Source organism: Meles meles, chromosome 14 (genome assembly GCF_922984935.1).
Source record: "Meles meles chromosome 14, mMelMel3.1 paternal haplotype, whole genome shotgun sequence".
NCBI classification, from domain to species: domain Eukaryota; kingdom Metazoa; phylum Chordata; class Mammalia; order Carnivora; family Mustelidae; genus Meles; species Meles meles.
The window spans coordinates 82,207,356-82,220,360 of record NC_060079.1 but is presented as its reverse complement, the minus strand read 5'-3'; the positions used below and the strand labels follow the sequence as shown (position 1 = coordinate 82,220,360).

The 13,005-nt window shown below is 47.1% G+C and overlaps 1 pseudogene; it reads left to right on the top strand.

Annotated features, from left to right (window-relative positions):
- Window positions 1–1,279: 1,279 nt before the first annotated feature.
- Window positions 1,280–7,324, top strand: LOC123956101 (annotated as a pseudogene).
- The last annotated feature ends 5,681 nt before the right edge of the window (window positions 7,325–13,005 follow it).

Sequence of the window (13,005 nt, the reverse complement as noted above, 5' to 3'; positions counted from 1 at the left end):
GCAGCGAGCCACCCAGGAGCCCCTGCGATGGGATTTCTGATAAAAATGGCCGCTCGGCAGGAAGAGCAGCGAGCCACCCAGGCGCCCTGAGATTGGATTTCTGATAAAAATGGCCGCTCGGCAGGAAGAGCAGCGAGCCACCCGGGAGCCCCTGCGATGGGATTTCTGATAAAAATGGCCGCTCGGCAGGAAGAGCAGCGAGCCACCCGGGAGCCCCTGCGATGGGATTTCTGATAAAAATGGCCGCTCGGCAGGAAGAGCAGCGAGCCACCCGGGAGCCCCTGCGATGGGATTTCTGATAAAAATGGCCGCTCGGCAGGAAGAGCAGCGAGCCACCCGGGAGCCCCTGCGATGGGATTTCTGATAAAAATGGCCGCTCGGCAGGAAGAGCAGAGAGCCACCCAGGAGCCCCTGCGATGGGATTTCTGATAAAAATGGCCGCTCGGCAGGAAGAGCAGAGAGCCACCCAGGAGCCCCTGCGATGGGATTTCTGATAAAAATGGCCGCTCGGCAGGAAGAGCAGCGAGCCACCCAGGCGCCCTGAGATTGGATTTCTGATAAAAATGGCCGCTCGGCAGGAAGAGCAGCGAGCCACCCAGGCGCCCTGAGATTGGATTTCTGATCAAAATGGCCGCTCGGCAGGAAGAGCAGCGAGCCACCCAGGAGCCCCTGCGATGGGATTTCTGATAAAAATGGCCGCTCGGCAGGAAGAGCAGCGAGCCACCCAGGCGCCCTGAGATTGGATTTCTGATAAAAATGGCCGCTCGGCAGGAAGAGCAGCGAGCCACCCAGGAGCCTCTGCGATGGGATTTCTGATAAAAATGGCCGCTGGGCAGGAAGAGCAGCGAGCGCCAGGAGCTGTGTAGCTTGTTGGGAATGGAAGCTCTCGGGCTGATTCTTTCTCAGTGGCAAGCGTGCAGCGTGGGGCAGCTCATGCTGTCCATCCATGGGTGCGTGTGGGGAGCTGGTGGGTCTACACTTCCCAGCCCCTTGGCAGCAGGTGTGGCCACTAGCTCTGCGGTAGAATGTGAGCTCGAGTGATGTGTCGTATCGCAGAAGCAGGGGTTTCTAGAAGCAGACGCTCCGCCATCCCCCCTTCCCTTCCACTCCCTAGAAGAGCCGCGGAAGGAACCAACCCAGATCCTGGATGGACACGGGCAGGAAAGCTGCCTGGTGCCTCCATCAACCACCCTACGTTGTTCTTCTGATGGAGAAATAAGCTGCCCTTGTTCTGAGCCGTTTTCCTTCCCGGACGGACACCACAGCCAGTCTCGGCCGCATGGAGAGACGCTTGGGGAAGAATGGAAGGCCGGCCAACGGCGCCACCTGGAAGGAAGGCGCCCTCGGGGATGACAGTGACCGACTGCTGAAGTCCACACGTCTGTCTGGGGCTGGTCCTCACTTCCAGGAGTGCCGTGGTGTTTCGTTTTGATGTTATAACGTTTTGGGGGTCCAAAATGTAAATAGTAAATAATTTTGTTTACCCATTTGCTCAGTAATAAAGTATTTCCCAAGTGCCGACTATATGCCAGATCAGTGTACGCCGAGGGCTGGGCAGATCGCCAGCACACAACAGGCTCCAGCCCACAGGCCTGAACGACCAAGGGTTAGGCCCAAGGGGTTGAGGAAGGGAAGAGGCCAGAGTAGAACATCGCCACAACAGAGTATGACAAGTGCTCTACTGGAAAGTGTCCAGAGTATCCTGGGAGCCTCCGGTTCCCCACGAAGACCTTGGGAATGATCCACCGTGTCCAACTTTCAGCGCTTAGGACGAGAAAACCAGCTCACTTTAGACCGAGGACATTTTTAGTGAGCAAGAACAATTAAAATAATCACAACAGGTGGATAAAATGAGAATACCTCGCTTAAAAATACGTGGAAATATTTATAAGCTGCAAAGTAGAGAATGGGACGGAGCAGGAGGGAATAGCGTCCACTGCGTGAGGACTGATGATCAGGCCAGGGTGGGTGCTGAGGAATGACCTCCCACGCCGTGGGGCTTCTCTCCTCGACTCACCGGCAGACGCGTCACCGGCGGATGGCACCGATGTGCAGAAACGAAATTCTGTATCTTTGGCGTCGTGGTTTCATCGGCACGCTTCTGTGTGCTTTCCTGTCTAAACAGCTGTCTGTCACGGTCCTCATCAGGTTTGGAGAATCAGACAAGGTGTCGTGCATGGATGGCAATCAGCTGCCTAACTGGCTCTGTTTCCAAAAGTTCGGTGACGTTCCAGTTCCTATTTGAGGAATTGTTACCTAGTGAAAATTCTATCTACATACGTATTCAGTGACATAAATCAGTTTTCTTTTTTTTCAAGATTGAACTTTCCCAATTAAAATTCTTTGGTGCTACCATCGTCTAAAACTGGGTGTCTCCCCACCAAATGACATGTATCCAATATTAATCAAATGAAGGTACTGATAAAACAGTCAAGATTTTGTGTAAGTGTTATTTATTAACTCAAACATTTTAAAAGATTTTATTTACTTATTTTAGAGAGAGAAAGAGAGCAAGGAGGAGCAGAGGGAGAACAAGGCAGACACCCTAGTGAGTACAGAGCTTGACATGGGGCTCGATCTCATGACCCTAAGATCATGATCTGGGCTGAAACCAAGAGTCAGAAGCTGAACCAATGAAGCCATCCAGGTGCCCCTTAACTCAATTTTTTCTATCCCTTGTTGCTTATCTACATGTACATGACAATGTAAACCACTAATTAATGCTTATAAAAAAGAAAGACGGGGAGGCCAAAAAAAGGATGGGATATAAAGTAGCTACATATGTGCGAATCAAAGCTTTATCTTATGTTAATTCTGAATTTGGAAGAGGTTTTATTAAAAAAGCCAATGCAAGACAGCACTTTACAAGTGAATCTACGTATGATGAATCACATAATAAAGATCTGAGATTGCCAACGAAGAGAAATTCCCAACAAAGGATACTTTCATTTTAGCCCCCAAATGAGGGTCACCTCTCTGCAAAGTGATTTTTTGACCCAGCTCCAATAAGTACAAACATTCAGGCTAAAAAGAGCAAGGAGAAAGCCCATGGTTGTGGAAATCTTGAGTGTGGAGCCCAGGAACATGCAAGGAAGGTGGACACCTTGGCGGCTCAGTCGGTTGAGTGTCTGCCTTTAGCTCAGGTCATGAACCTCAGGTCCTGGGTCCGGTCCTGTGTCGGGCTCCCAGCTCAGCAGTCAGTCTGCTTCTTCTTCTCCCTCTGTTCTCTCTCTCTCTCTCTCTCTCATGTAAGTATATTTTAAATTCTTTAAAAAAAAAAAAGGAAAGGAAGGTGGACAGCCCTTGGCTGGGTAAGAGAGAGGAAAGAATGCCCCTGCAGAGGGTGAATGACTTAAGAAAGAAATACTTTTCCTGAGTCCCTATGCCGTAGTGTCCAGTATTCAAGAGATTTCCACACACTGTCTCGTTTCATTCCGTGGCCCTGCAGGGTAGACGGCACCACCCTCTCCAACTCAAACCCATGTTCTCTGACCCTAAGGGCATGTTGTTTCTGCTGGGGGTGTGCATTGCAAGGAGACAATTCCCAGAAGTCATAGAATTAATGGTACATGCCACAATGTCTGCATTTTGCAGGACTATGAAGCTGAAGGACAATTTAGGGATTTTTTAATTCAGTAATGTCACCTTACATTTATTCATCCATTAGAAACTAGCGTCAGAAACACCTTGACATTCTGTCCTAACCGCTCCCCCACACACCTCCAAAGAGACGGCTATTTCAAGCCACCGTCATTTCCTTGACTTACTGAAATAGCATCTAATTGGTTTCTCTCTCCTCTCTTGACCCCTTAATGTCTATTCCTCTACACCATCCATGATGACATTTGTCAAAAGTAAAACTTATCAGTCTCCTCCTCTGAACAAATTTGTCCAAAGATTTCACATCACTTGCAGAACAAAATAGAAAACAAAATGCAAATTCTTACATGACCATTAAGGTCCTATATAATTTTAAAAGATTTTATTTATTTATTTGACAGACAGAGATCACAAGTAGGCAGAGAGGCAGGCGGGGAGTGGGGGAGGGGAAGCAGGCTCCCCGCTGAGCAGAGAGCCCGATGTGGGGCTCCATCCCAGGACCCTGAGATCATGACCTGAGCGGAAGGCATAGCCTTATCTCACTGAGCCACCCAGGTGCCCCCATTAAGATCCTATATTAAAAAGCATCAAAACATCTCTCTGATTCCACTTCTTACATCCCTAATGCTCGCTGCTTCAACCTTTCTGCTGCTACAGAGACATACCAAGAACACTCCAAACCTAGGTCCTTTGCAAATGTGAGACACGGGGTACAAAAGGCAAGGCAGAGATGATTCAAAGAATTTTGTTCACAGCAACTGAGTTAACAGTGATACCTTTTATTTGGATGGTGACGATGTAGTCTCTTTTAAAATTTTTTGTTAGGGAAAAATGTAAACATAACCCCAAATTAGAAGGATAATAATATAAAAACCCATGTACTCGTCTTTGATGAGACAAACCACTCTTCTAAGTGGGTGTCTAGGATTTCACATATGGTAGCCCTGCTCACGTCCCAAGTCTGGACCCTCAGGCATCTGAGCAGAGGATTCCCGCCCCCAGTTCCCACCTTGTTTTTCCTGGGACACTTTTTAAAATAACCACTCAGGGTTGAGTCTCTGAAAAGTTAGAGACCTGTGGCCACAACTACCTTGTAAGTAACAGGTGCTGCCATCCTGCTCTCTATCTCCCGCTCACTCATGACCTGGGACAGAGGGCTGCCCGTCCCCTGGTTTGCTGCACACCCTCAGCCCTCACCCCTATCTGGGGGATCTGCAAGTAACACATCTTATGACTTTACCTCCTTTGGGTGGCTGTGCTAAAACTGTGCCTTCAGTCAAGGTTACCCGGGGTTTCCACTTCCCTAAAGTGGGAGATTGGATGCGGAGGGAGATACCTGTCTACCTCATTTGGCCTGTGCCCCTCCTGCAGCAGGTCATGATCTGCACATTCTTTTTTTTTAAGATTTTATTTATTTATTTGACAGACAGAGATCACAAGTAGGCAGAGAGGCAGGCAGAGAAAGATGAAGGGAAGCAGGCTCCCGGCCAAGCAGAGAGCCCGACTTGGAGCTCGATCCCAGGGCCCTGGGATCATGACCTGAGCCAAAGACAGAGACTTAACCCACTGAGCCCCCGGGTGCCCCAGTCTGCACGTTCTTAATCTAATACTCCAGCTCTGGCTTCTCAGGACATCGTCACCCAGTCGAGGCAATCAGCGGCTCACGAGATCGTGTTCCATCAGTACTTTAATTGGATTCTTCTGCTGCTACCTCCCACCACCGTGAGCCACACAAGCAAATCCCAGACCTCACATCCTGTAGTCTTATCACTTATTTCAATCACTTCATTATTAAATTTATTACGCATCTCACAAGGAATCTTTTTTTAAACAACCACAATTCTGTTATCATCTCTAAGAAATGAACAGTAATTTCCTAATAGTATCAAATATTTATTAATGTTCAGATTCAGAGAATTCATGATGAGTGATGAGAATCAAAAGCTTTCCTTGAGCTATATTAAGTGTTAGATGCTTATTGGAGACCTTTTAAAGATGCCAAGTAGGGAGATGATCATATGAATGTGGAGTCGGTGGGGGGCGCCACGGTGGGAGATGTGGATTTTGGAATCGACAACATATATGCATAAAATAGTATTTTACATGACAGTTCTGTAGGAAATTGGGAGTGAGTGTTCAGCATCTGGGTCTACAGGCATGCTAACCCTTAGGGGATGGAAGAGAAAAAATAAAGTTTCAGATTAAAAAAGTGAAGCCCAGAAAAGGTAAGTGGTTTGGCCAAGACCCACACTGCAATTTTCATCAAGGGTAGATGAAAGTTGAAGCTTTTTATTCTTTTTTTGAGTCATTTTATGATAGAAGTTAAGGGACATATATTTCACTTTTCAAGTCAGTTATCCCATATATCGACTGTTTCCATATTGTTATTAATTTCATTCTTGCTTACATTGTTGCAGACAGAAAACTCATTGTGTCGCAGAGAAAGCACTTCTTGTCTAGAGACTTTGCTCGCAAAGGGATTTCTGAGTGGAGGGGTATGGGGACACTGTGAAGCTGTCGTCACCTGAGACGGAGCCTCCACGTAGGCAGGAGGGATTTCTCGATGATGATTCAGTGAAAGGAGAGCGCGAAGCCCCTTGAACGTCTCGAGAAATCACAGCAACATCTCCACGTATCCCAGACCATCAAGTGCTCTCCTTCTGGTCTTCTCTTGTGGAAAAGTGACACTATGCTTATGTAACCGACTCAAAGCAAGATTTTGTTCGCAAGTGGAAACTCATTATTTATAATTTAAAGTTGAAGGGCAAGAGGATCTCAGAACAATACAGTGTGGCTCTCTGCTCCTCCCCACTCAGCAGACAGCGGCATCTTCTGGTGTAGTCCCAGTCACGTCCCCAAGACACGAGGGTGAAGGTAGGAGTAAGCAGATTTGGCCGTATTGGGTGCCCAGTCACCAGGGCTGCTTTCAGCTCTGGCAAAGTGGATATTATGACCATCGGTGACCCTTTCATTGACCTCAACTACATGGTCTACATGTTCCAGTATGATTCTACCCACAGCAAATTCCATGACACAGTCAAGGCTGAGAATGGGAAACTTGTCACCAATGGAAACCACATTTCCATCTTCCAGGAGCAAGATCCCGCCAACGTCAAATGGGGTGAGGCTGGTGCCGAGTCTGTTGTGGAGTCCACTGGGGTCTTTACCCCCATGGAGAAAGCTGGGGCTAACTTGAAGGGTGGGTCCAAGAGAGTCATCATCTCTGTCCCTCTTTTTAATGCCCCCATGTTTGTGATGGGCATGAACCATGAGAAGTATGGTTTGGGGAAGCTGTGGTATGACGGCCAAAGGGGCTGCCCAAAGCATCATCCCCACTTCTACTGGCACTAAGGCTGTAGGCAAGGTCATCCCTGAGCTGAATGGGAAGCTCACTGGCATAGCCTTCCATGTCCCCACCCCCAAAGTGTTAGTCGTGGATCTGACCTGTCACCCAGAGGAAGCTGCCAGATATGATGACATCAAGAAGGGGGTGAAGCAGGCATTGGAAAGCCGCCTCAAGTCCATCCTGGGCTACACCGAGAACCAGGTTCTCTCCTGCAACCTCAACAGTGACACCCACTCTTCCACTTCCGATGGAATGTCAGCTGGGGCTGACATTGCTCTCAATGACCACTTTGTTGAGTTCATTTCCTGGTGTGATAATGAATTTGGCTACAACAACCAGGTGGTAGACTTTATGGTCCACATGACCTCCAAAGAGTAAGAGCCCCCTGGACCACCAGCCCCAAGGAGAGCACGAGGAAGAGAGAGGCCCTCAACTGCTGGGGTGTCCTTGCTCCAGCTCCTCCAACACACCGATAACCCCCCGACCTGCACTATTTCTAACCCAGGTCCGCCGAAGAAAGGGAGGGGCTTGGGAGTCCCACTTTGTCATGTATCAGTGAAGTATCCTGTATCCAGAGAAAAAAAGAAGTAACAACACAACACAGTGTCAGGTGTGCTAGCGTGGAGACTCTCAGTATCTCACAGTTTCTTTATTAACTTTAATTCTCAAGTTGTGTTATCTCTTGGATTACACCTTTTAAGGCAAGAAACTTGTGGTTTGAACTTACGGTTCTGTTTGGATTTGTAGCCATAATGGCAAAAGACAGAGGACGGGCCACTATGACCTTTATGTGGGCCTTTTTTTCTGGGAAATGGGAAGCTAATGGATATAGAGAAGAAGACCACAAGGAAATGACAGCCTTCTTTATTATCCGATCTTATTCCAATAAAGTCATTGAAAGCATTAACTGCTCAGAAATTATGAATCTGAAAATTAGTTATGATACCGTAGTTGGTAAGAATGTTGACTAATAGCACAAACAAGTGAAGTTGTTTGGTGTCTTAGCAGATGTTTTTCTGAAAATGTGCCCCCAAAAGTGGAAGTAAACTCAAGGATACAGTGTCTGACAGAACAAATCAATCAAATTTGTCGGAAGAAATTGCCCCGTTTGGCATTTACATAACACTGTTTCTGACGATTCGAAGTCAGTGGGCTAGCAATATTGAATGTCATCCTCAGTGAAGTTCAAATATTAATTTATAAAAAGGGGGTGAACCTGATCCCATCTGCACAGGTTTCAGCCATGCAGCAGTGAGAACGGAATAGTCTAGGGGTGTTGGTGCCACACGTATCTAGACTACTGGCCGGCTCTGAGTAAGACAGTGAACCCTGTGAGCCCCAGTCTCCTCGTCTGCAATGCTGTTCCTGTACTGTTGCCGTCAGATTTCAAAGGGAGATGTATGCAAATACGTATACACCTCGCACAAAGGTCTGACCTACTGAAGGTGATCCAGGTATTTTAAAATCCTAAGTGAGGCCTCATTTTGCACTCATTTGCCAGCCATGCTTCCTGAATGCTCAGGGTAACTGCCCACTCAGAAGAGAAGCCCCAGCCCTTCTGGCCATTCCTCAACACTCAGGTCATGCTTCTCTGTGATGAGTCAAGTCACCTGAGAATGGACATGGGTCTGGGCTTCCTTGAGTGGCCAAGACAAGGAAAGCAACATGTGTTTGTGTGGTAGGACTGGGGAGTCAGGCTCTCACTTCATAGTCTAGAAATAGACTGCAAAGGGCCATAAACATATGGATCATTGTGAATTCATGGCAGACCACTAAGGGCATTAGGAGTCTGAGGGGACCACTTCTCTTAGTAGAAGGTTGTGAAGGATAAGCAGCGCACACCATTACTTGATGATTCAGACAAAATTGGAAAGTGACAGGGACAAGCCTGCTTCTGACCAACGTGTGTCTTCTCTATTGTAGTCACCGCCAGCGTGCATGGGCACAGGTGCCCCTCCCACACCTCAGGTAGAAGTTCTGGGGCTTCCCGATGGGCCAAGGAAAGGTCTTTCCCTGTGTGTGCCTGTCTGGAGAGCTGCAGAGCAAAGAAACAGGAAATACACACAACCATTTCAAGGTATGTCATCCTTCCAGCTTCCTGATTCTAGGACATTGTGCATTCTCCTCTTACACACTGGGGTTAGCCAGGGTTCTCCGGAATATATGTATTTCTTTCTTATAAAGAATCTACATGTGATTAGGAAGGCTGTGAAGTTCTAAGTTCTGAAGCGAACAAAACAGAGACACAGGAGAGCCAGTGGTGTTAGTTCCAGTCCAAGCATGAGTCCAAAGGCAGTTGAAGACCAATGGCCCAAGCTAGAAGACAGACAGAGAAAAATTTCCTCTTCCCCAACCTTCCTGTTCCACTAAGACCTCCAGTGGATTGGGTGAAGCCAACTCACATTAGGGAGGGCGATCTTCTCTGCTCAGTTTCCTGATTCAAATGTTCATCTCATCCATACACCTGCAGAGACACACCCAGAATCATGTGTGACCAAATGTCTGGCCGTCCAGTCAAGTCGACACATAAAATCAACCATCACAATGCCCCCCTCCTGGCTGGGACACGTTAAACCAAATGTATTCCTTGGGATTTAGTATTGGAAATTTGCTTACATTTGATATGGTCATGAATTCTTTACTCTTAGGGGATCCAAGAAAGAGATTCATGGGGTTAACAATTGTGTGTGTGTGTATGTGTGAGTGTGGTAATATGAGAATTTCAGGGGGAAGCCTTCATATGACTTCCTATGACTTCAGTTGGGTTCACAGCCTTCATTTAACTCTCGGTTGGGTTCTTGACACCCAGCATGTTAACCACAATGTGGTCTGATACCCCAGGATATAGATCAGAGCCCCAAGGCGGGCAGAGGTGTGTCCAGATGCACAGACTTCTTCAGAAGGAAAGCTTGGAAGACAGTTGTCACATTTTCTCACCTGAGGTTCATGGCTCTAACCTTCTGTGCTTCTTCTAGACAGAGAATTTGATATTTAATGTTTTAGTGGTTGTTAAATCATGTGTGCTGATTCATTAATATAATTCACTTTTAGGAATGATCCCAACATTCCACTACTTGGGATTTGTGACCTTTGGGGGACAGGTACTTCATTGCCTTTGAGGACTCGTGTGATGAGAGATGCCATTGTTCTCAGAGTCTGTTTGGGGTTAAGTAATTTTAAATCATGAGAGTTATATTTTCTAAGCTTTACTCATGAAAGTCTGCCATATTATTTCCTAAGCCTCCATATGGATTTGTCTCTCACTTCGGCTCAAAGCTTGGCCATGGTGTATAACAAAAATATGGCTCCCATCACAGAACCATAGACCCTGTGAAACAAAAATCTGATAAGTAGTGGGAAATAAAGGAAAGATTCTGAAAGCATATTTTATATTTTTCTTAGTGTTCTGAGATTATTGACTTTTTATCTCAGTGTGTCCTATTAGTTTAACCATTTTCCTTATTTTATGCTAAAGTATTTCTAAATAACAAGAGGAAATTTGTTTTATGATATCAGTAACTCAAATTCCTTTTAATTTAAAAAATACAATCTTTTAAATGTCACATTTGTCTCACATTCTACTTTTCATTACAATATTCCCTGAAGCGTGGATCTCACAACTAAGAGAGCCTTTGATGGTCTTTACCATAAATACCAGGTTGCTCATAAGCACATTGGTGCGAACTTTTTGCCCACCACACAATCTTACAGAGCATTTTCAGATAGCATTTAGCTACTCGTGGAGCCATCCAGTGAGAGCAATCGCTCACATGAATATTTGCTGAATGCACGCTTTGGATAATATATTGTACTTGCTTTATTTGGGGTTAACATGAAATTCTATCAAACATCATGACCCGGTTCGTCCCTTCAGGAGACGGGCACAATTCCTGAGAGTACCAGCAGGTGGCAGCATAGAACACCGCAAAAGCGCAGAAGGGCCTCAAAAAATGTAGGCTCCCACAGAGGGTTCTCTCCTTACTGTGACTGAGTCCTCCTTCTGGGCCTCCCAGCCAGCTTCAAATGTGAAAGCAGCAGGTGTCCTTATGCTGATGATGAATTAGCTTCGCAATATGGAGATTACATATCCTGTTAGGACCCATAGCCATAAAAATAGCTAAAACGTCCTGAGGGCTAAGTCACTCTCGCTGTTCTCGGCACACTAGGTACCATCTATCCAATGTGCATAACAACCTTCTGTTGGTGTTATTGTTGTGCCCACTTTACAGACAGCAAAAAGGAGGGAGGGGCTTTGTCCAAGCTACGGAGTCTACTGCGTGGGATTTTAAACCAGGCTGTCTACCTCCAGTGTTTGACTACAATAAATATCATGTTGCTTAATGGTGGGATATGTAATAACTCATTAAAATTTAACAGGTTAGGGAAAATACGATGAGTTTTCAGAAAAGAAACTTGAATATTAAAGATAACTGTTCGTCGATGGCAAGAACACTACATTGTTAAGGAGTTACCCAGTAAGAAATAAAGAAATGAGTGAATAAAACTAGAAGTCATTCAAGCAGGAGTTAAAGTGGGATTTCACGGAGTTCTGGAATGGGGGGGGTGTGTGCTGCCTGAGGGAGAGCAAAGGAAGGTGCTGTGGAAGGGCAGGAGAAACAAGGGCATTGGTTTGGGCACAGAGAACCTCACACGCGCATGGGGGCCCGTGGGGACTGGATCTGGAGCGTTACGGAAGGAATCAGTCTTTCCCGTGTCCTTGTGCTTCGTCAATGCCGTCTAATTCCAAGATGATTTCTGTATCCTAGCTCGATCTGTGCTCTAACAAGATTACATACCTCACAGGAGGGGAGTCGGACAGAGCTTAGGGAACATTTCTACCCTTTCTTCCTTGTGTGAGCCCTGGGAAGAGTAAGCATGTTTACTGAGGCCCTTCGGTTGAATCGTTGACTGACCCATCCGCTCATGTCTTCTCTCCCTAAAACCTTACCCTAACCCTGGAAGCCTGGCTCATCTCTGAATACATCCCTCCCTTTCGTCCTGCGTATTTGTTTATCTTGTTTTCTGGACCTGGAGGGGCCCGTCCCTCCCGGAGCCCCTCTCAATGCCGGTTCTTAGAAGAATGGCAGTACTGACCCAGGAGAGACAGAATGATGGGGACGAGAAATGGGGGACTGGCAGAGGTTGGGGGGCTGGCGTGAAGAGCTTGTTTTAAAAGCAAGGCGACAGACGCCTTCTCTTGGCATTGCCGGCTCCTCGCTGGAACCGTGACTTCCCCAGCCACACTGTAGGATCTTTGAGAGGTGAGGCCACATTTTATTTCACTTCAAGCCCCTTGCAACCTTATCTGCCACACTTGGTGCCCAGTAGGCACTCGGTGACTGGTTGTAAGGGGTATGCTCGGTTCAGCTCATGGGCCTCAAGGGCTCATGGGCTCAGGGGCACCTGGTCGACCCTGGCGGAACACGGGCACCGCTTCCCCAAGTTTCTAGAGTCCATGAGCCAAGCTGAAATCAGGCAGAAAGGCTTTCTCGACTTTGGAGGACAGAATAAATCACTACAAATGTGACCGTGAAGAGAATGGGCAGGTGGTATAAGTCACAGTTGACAGAGTAAGGAATATGCTCAGGGAGGCTCTGCAGGCCCCTGTCAAAACCAGGAGCTACACTCCTTCACTCACAGATTGCAGAAAAATTAAAGCACCACAGGAGAGCCAGCTCTGTCCATACGCAAGGACGCCTCTGTCTGGGGCTGGAGCAGGAGTTTGAGGTGGGGTCAGGCCTCTTGGAGGAAGCCTGGGGGATGCTGAGCAGCTCAGGAAAGCTCTGCTGGTAACTAGTCCCACCTCCCCCCACCAGCACATCGGAGTCAGGAGCTCCCCCATCTGGGGGATACAAACATTCGGTCCAGAACTCTCACAATGGCAGCACCATTCCTCTGGGAGCCACTGCGTTAAAAGCCTTGTGTCAGGTTTAAACTTCTTGTGAACGTTTCGGACACTCCACCCTCTGACACAATGTTTCTCTCTCTCTCTCTCTCTCTCTCTTTCCCCCTATGCACCACAGGTCTTTGAGGGCAGGAGCTTTTTTTTAATAGCACTT